This window comes from Trachypithecus francoisi, unplaced genomic scaffold (assembly GCF_009764315.1).
Source record: "Trachypithecus francoisi isolate TF-2019V2 unplaced genomic scaffold, Tfra_2.0 Lachesis_group7, whole genome shotgun sequence".
Lineage (NCBI taxonomy): Eukaryota > Metazoa > Chordata > Mammalia > Primates > Cercopithecidae > Trachypithecus > Trachypithecus francoisi.
Window position 1 is genome coordinate 56,607,462 of NW_022681472.1, and position 6,265 is coordinate 56,613,726.

The window sequence follows — 6,265 nt, forward strand, 5'->3', positions numbered from 1 at the left end:
CTTCCCGCCTCAGCCTCTCAAAGTGCTAAGATTACAGGAGTGAGCCACCGTGCCCGGTCTTTTCCTCTTTTGTTGTCTGTTCCTTCACCAAATGGACCTTGGCTTCAAGCGCTTCCTAGCCACTCAGACACCTGGGCTCCAATGCTGGCTTGCTAAAGCACTGTGGCAAGTGCTTTTGATTAATTATCAAAACAATCCTATGAGACAGGTGCTCTTTTTTTTTTTTTTTTAAGACAGGGTCTCACTCTGCCACCCAGGCAGGAGTGCAGTGGCACTATCTTGGTTCACTGCAGCCTTGACCTCCAGGCTCAAGTGATCCTCCTATCTCAGCCTCCTGAGTAGCTGGGACCACAGGTGCATGCCACCATACCTGACTAAATGTCCTTAGGGTCTTCAGTTGTGGAAACTGGGCCACCAAGAGCTTAGGTCAATTCGGTGCGAGAAGCACAATCCACGGTGCATGGTATTCTGCTCTTTGCTGATCAATGTAACTGACCCTTGATAAGTGTCCATGTCTTCCAATGACTAATTAAAAAGTACAAATAAAAGTATTTGCACTTTTAGGCCAGGCACAGTGGTGGCTCACGCCTGTAATCCCAACACTTTGGGAAGCCGAGGTAGGTGGATCACCTGAGATCAGGAGTTCAAGACCAGCCTGACCAACATGGTGAAACCCAGTCTCTACTAAAAATACAAAATTAGCCGGGCGTGGTGGTGCATGCCTGTAATCACAGCTACTTGGGAGGCCGAGGCAGGAGAATCACTTGAACCCAGGCGGCAGAGGTTGCAGTGAGCCAAGATCACGCCATTGCACTCCAGCCTGGGCAACAAGAGCGAAACTCCCTATCAAAAAAAAAAAAAAAAAAGTATTAGCGCTTTCAAATAGCATGTATACATTTTAACAGGGGTCTTCCAGCAATCAAACCATAAACCCCAAACTGAATCCCTAATGCTGGGATTTCAAGAGCTACGTCTTTCATGGGGGTGAAACAGTATGATCTGGGCCTGGGACTTTCTAGGTTGGCTGCAAAGCATCACCTGGGCATATGGTAACACTTACTTCCATTTGCTGAATGCTCCTCTGCTGGGGAGCTTATGTATTTTATCTCTGTCAATCCTCCTGATTACCCACAAGGGCATGATTATCCCCATTTTACAGCAGAGGAAACGATGTAAGCCAGAGTGGCGGTGAGCAGCAGAGCCGACATTCACACCCAGGTCTTCCTGGCTCTGAAATTTGTGCTCCTGGGCATGCTGCCTGACCCCTCATGCAAGGAAATGGTGCTTGCACTAAGACAAAAAGGATGAGTTACGTAGGTGGAGGGTTAGGGAAAGGGCATTTTGGATGGAAGAACCGCTATGTACAAAGCAGCATGTTAGTTATTACCAGCCTTCCAGGAGTGAGCTCCATCAGAGGTCTGGGCACTTTCTGTCTTTCTATTTATGTCTATGCCACACTCCCTCACAAACTATGCTATAAACCTCTTCAGGGGACTGAAGCTTATTCACTATTTCCTGTAGCATCTGTGTTGCTCATAGGTGCATAATGCATGTGTGATGCATCCCCGGATGGCTGCTTAGACATGTGGCTGCTTGTTTGTTGCAGACATGTACTCAGCATTCAAATAAAATATCTCAGCCATGCCACAAATGCTTGCCAGCAGGTTATGAACACTTTTCCTATGGCAGATAGCAATGGGCATCTGTGCAGTCTAACTGTAGTAGGCAAAGTTAGCCATATCAGATACAAGTTTTAACTTATCTTTAGGCCAGTTTTTTCCCTAACGTCCTAACCTAATGTCTCTCCAGTCCTGGATCTCTAGACTCAGGCCACTGGGTTAACTTGCCTTAGCCAGAGATCTTTATTTTGTGAGTGACAAAACCCCAACTCAAACAAGCTTGCATAAACTGGAGAGCTATTGGCTTTCACAACTGGGAATGACTTGGGAGGCTTGGAGAACTGAAGGAAAAGTTCCTGAGCCCAGAGACCTGGGGATGGAATGAGGGACCCTACCTGGCAGGACCTTCTCTCCTCTCTACTTGCCAGGTTTTATTTTGTAGACAGGTGAGCACATAAGGCAGGAAAGATAGTCATCTGTAACCCAGAACCTTCCTCCTTGTATCTTATGATCCCAGAGGAAAGGAGAGCAACTCGCCTCCCAGTTTGATTTGGGAAATTTGGGGGAAAGGCTCCAGTTGGCCTGATTTATGTTGGATGCCCACCTCTTGGACCAATTCATTTACTGCCAATCATTCAACAAATATGAGCAAAAAATGGTACTAGGCCTAGCCCCATGGAGTTCATAATCACTGGGGAGACAAACATAAATCAATTAGCCAGCAAGTGTGAAGCTGCACTGTGGCAAGTGCTTTGCAAAGGAGATAGGTGGTACTTTGAGAGTGTACATGGAGGATTTGACCTTGGAGGTTGGGAAAAGCTTCCCTAAGGAAATGATGCTTGCACTAAGACAAAAAGGATGAATTACCTAGGTGGAGGGTTAGGGAGAGGGCATTTTGGGTGGAAGAACTGCTATGTACAAAGCAGCATGTTAGTTAATACCAGAAACTGGGGCTGCAAGAATGTCTAGTAGCTAAAACAGCAGAGAGCAGGACAAGGTGGGACAGAAGAGGCAGGGGGAGTAATCCATGGGGCTTATGGGCCACATTAAGGAATTTTGTATTTATCCTAAGGCTGTAGGAAGCCGAGACGAAAATTGGGGGTATTTGTCCTTTGAAAGAATGACTCCATGGCAGGGCATGGTGGCTCACACCTGTAATCCCAACACTTTGGGAGGCCAAGGCAGGCAGATTACCTGAGGTCAGGGGTTCGAGACCAGCCTGACCAATATGATGAAACCCCGCCTTTACTAAAGATACAAAAATTAGCTGGGCATGGTGGCGAGCGCCTGTCATCCCAGCTACTCAGGAGGCTGAGACAGGAAAATCGCTGAGACAGGAAAATCGCTGAGCCATTTTCCTGGAGGTGGCAGTGAGCCAAGATTGCGCCATTGCACTCCAGCCTGGGCAACAAGAGCAAAACTCCGTCTCAAAAAAAAAAAAAAAAAAAAAATGACTCCAGCTGCAGTAGACTGCATGCAGGTAGCCCGGAGCAAATGTGAGAACATCAGTTAGGAGGACACTAACTGAGAAGTTAGATAATAACAGCTGGGACTTGGGTGATTGAGGAGATGGACAGGAAAGAGATCCAGGAGGCAAAACTGGCAGATCTGGGAGCTTGGATATGGCAGCTAAGGGAGAGGATGTTGTCAAGGATGACATCCAGCTTTCTAGCTTACTCAACAATGTCCAAAGGAATGCAGGACTAAGTTTGGCCTGGCTGGGTCCCATTCTCACCCCTATGGACAGGATCAGGTACTGTGGCTCATCAAACTCACTGGATTCACGTAGAGTTTGGGAGAGATTTTCTGAAGAGAAGTGGTGCTGTTACCAGGAAAAGAAGGATGGAAAAAATGGCTGAACAGATCCCAGCTGTAGCTACCACAGCCACTGCAGGGAAAACAGAGTGGCCAGTCTCTGGCTGCCCTGAGATACTTAGCAGTAACTGCTACATTTATATTTGCCATTAAACATGAGTTTGCATAAGCCATAGGGCAAGACACCAAAGGTCACGTTCCAGCTGCTTCAGGAGCCCCCTGGGGAAGGTTTCCTACTGTCAAATTCACTGTCATAAGCACTCGCCAGTAGGGGCACTGTTACTCTTCTCAGCCACTTCCCTGGCCCCTGAGGTGGCATCTTGGCCCCAGCTTGAGTTGGAGGTTAAAAGGACAGTGAGATTAGTTCCAAAAGTTTCAGCCAGCCTTGGAAGTGGCAGAATGAGCTACAGTCATACTGTACAGGAACATTTAATCCTAGTTTTGCATAAAGACCCACAAAGACACACACTCATGCACTCTTTGGCATTCTTTAAATCTTTCCCCATTGTGATGTGGAGACATGGATCTTAAGAAGAAAAAATGGTCTTTGTTTATCTTAGGTATTTCTTTCAGTGGTACCTAGAGGCCATTGGCATTTGGTGTTCGAATTATACACCAAAATGATAAGCCAGGGAGGAAGTTAAAATAATAAGAACTGGTCTTTCAAGGTTCCCTAAGGTACTCAGCCAAACCGGTTGTATTAACAACAAAGTAAAAGAAGCCAAACTGCCAGGATGTTTGTCTAAGAAAATGACAGTGCCACTTTTCACGTATCGAGTGACAGATGCAGACTTGCGAGGGTTTGCTAAGTTCTTGTAAAGGGGCAGGGGTGGCTGCAGGTTTTGTCTTGCAGAGGATGTGTGCAAAGTCAAATGCTCTATCTAGCAGGTCAATTTGTTTCCTTGCTTGTTTTTTTCCAAAATACTGTTTTTAAAAAAATTCTGTTGGAAATACTTCGAGCAGTCAAGAAAAAAAAGCAAACTCAGGTAAAGAAAATACGCTGTCTACACGATAACAAAACAGGAAAGTCCTGGGTGTCTGTCACAGAGGTGTAGAATGGCAAATGGAGCTGGCTTCAATCTTCTCCAAAATGGTGGAAATACTGGGCTTTTTACTTAATGCTTTAGTACTAAGTAAATCGATGGCACCTCCAAGTTGGTGGTTTCTGTACTTTCTGTGGAACGGGTCTGTGGGCCTGACCCCACCGTCAGGCTTGGCAGCCACCTCCAGGGCGGTACTATCTTTGCTATGGTGTCTCTGCTTAGTAATAAGAACTAAGGTGTATGGGAGCTCACTGTGGGCCAGGTGCTCCACGAGCTTTGTATAATAGTTATTTCCATCAAATCTTCACCACAACCTGTGAGGTAGCCCTATACACATCCCACTTTTTTTTTTTTTTTTTAAGACGGAGTCTCACTTTGTCACCAGGCTGGGGTGCAGTGGCGCAATCTTGATTCACTACAACCTCTGCCTCCCGGGTTCAAGTGATTCTCCTGCCTCCTGAGTAGCTGGGACTGCAGGCGCACACCACCACACCCAGCTAATTTTTGTCTTTTTAGTAGAGATGGGGTTTCACCATTTTGGCCAGGATGGTCTCAATCTCTTGACCTTGTGATCCACTGGGTTCAGCTTCCCAAAGTGCTTAGATTACCGGCATGAGCCACTGTGCCTGGCTTTTTTTTTTTTACTTTTTTTTACTTTTTAAAAATTTTGTTTAAGTAGAGATGAGATCTCCTTATGTGGCCCAGGCTGGTCTCAAACTCCTGAGCTCAAGCCATCACCCACCTCTTGGTCTCCCAAAGCACTGGGATTATGGGCATGAGCCACTGAACCCAGCCTCATCCCCATTTTAATACTAGTACACTGAGCCCTAGCAAAGAGCTATCACTTACTGAAAACCCCACAGCTGATAAGTGGTGGCACTGGGATTTGAACCTGAGCAGTCTGTTTCCAGAGTCTGCCAGCTGAGCTACTGTGTGAAACAGTGCCTTCCAAACATTCTTTTCTACCTTATTGCTCCTTGAATTCTAGCCCTGGCTCCAGTTTGGGGCCAGGCAGAAGATAGGATTTGTGGGCATGATGGTAACAGGGTCCATATCAAAGTGAGCATTTGGGGCTGGGCGCAGGGGCTCACATCTGTAATCTCAGCATTTTTGGGAGGCTGAGGTAAAAGGATCACTTGAGGCCAGAAGTTCAAGACCAGACTGGGCAACACAACAAGATGCCATCTTTAAAAAATAAAAAAAGTAGCCAGGCATGGTGGTGTGTACCTGTAGTCTCAGCTACTTGGGAGGCTGAGGTGGGAGGATCTCTGGAGCCTGGGAGTTTAAGTGTGCTGTAAGCCATGATTGTACCAGTGCACTCATGGAAAGAAGGAAAGAGAACGAGAGAAAGAGGACAGGTGCAGTGGCTCATGCCTATAATCCCAGCACTTTGGTAGGCTGAGGGGGGTGGACCACATGAGGTCAGAAGTTCGAGACCAGCCTGGCCAATTTGGTGAAACCCCATCTTTACTAAAATACAAATTAGCTGGGCTTGGTGGCACATGCCTGTAGTCCCAGCTTCTTGGGATGCATGAGTCCCAGCTTCTTGAGGCACGAGAATTGCTTGAACCCGGGAGGTGGAGGTTGCAGTGAGCAGAGATCACGCTGCTCAGAGACTGCACTGCACTCCAGCCTGGGTGACACAGCAAGACTCTGTCTCAAGAAAAGAAAAAAGAAAGAAAGAGCGCGCGCGTTGGCAGCATATGTACTAAAATTGGAATGATACAGAGATTAGCATGGCTCCTGTGCAAGGATGACACAAATTCCAAAGCATTCCATATAAGAAAT

General features: G+C 46.7%; 1 pseudogene; it reads left to right on the forward strand.

The window, feature by feature from the left end:
• Nucleotides 1-6,165: 6,165 nt before the first annotated feature.
• On the forward strand, nt 6,166-6,265 carry LOC117079674 (annotated as a pseudogene).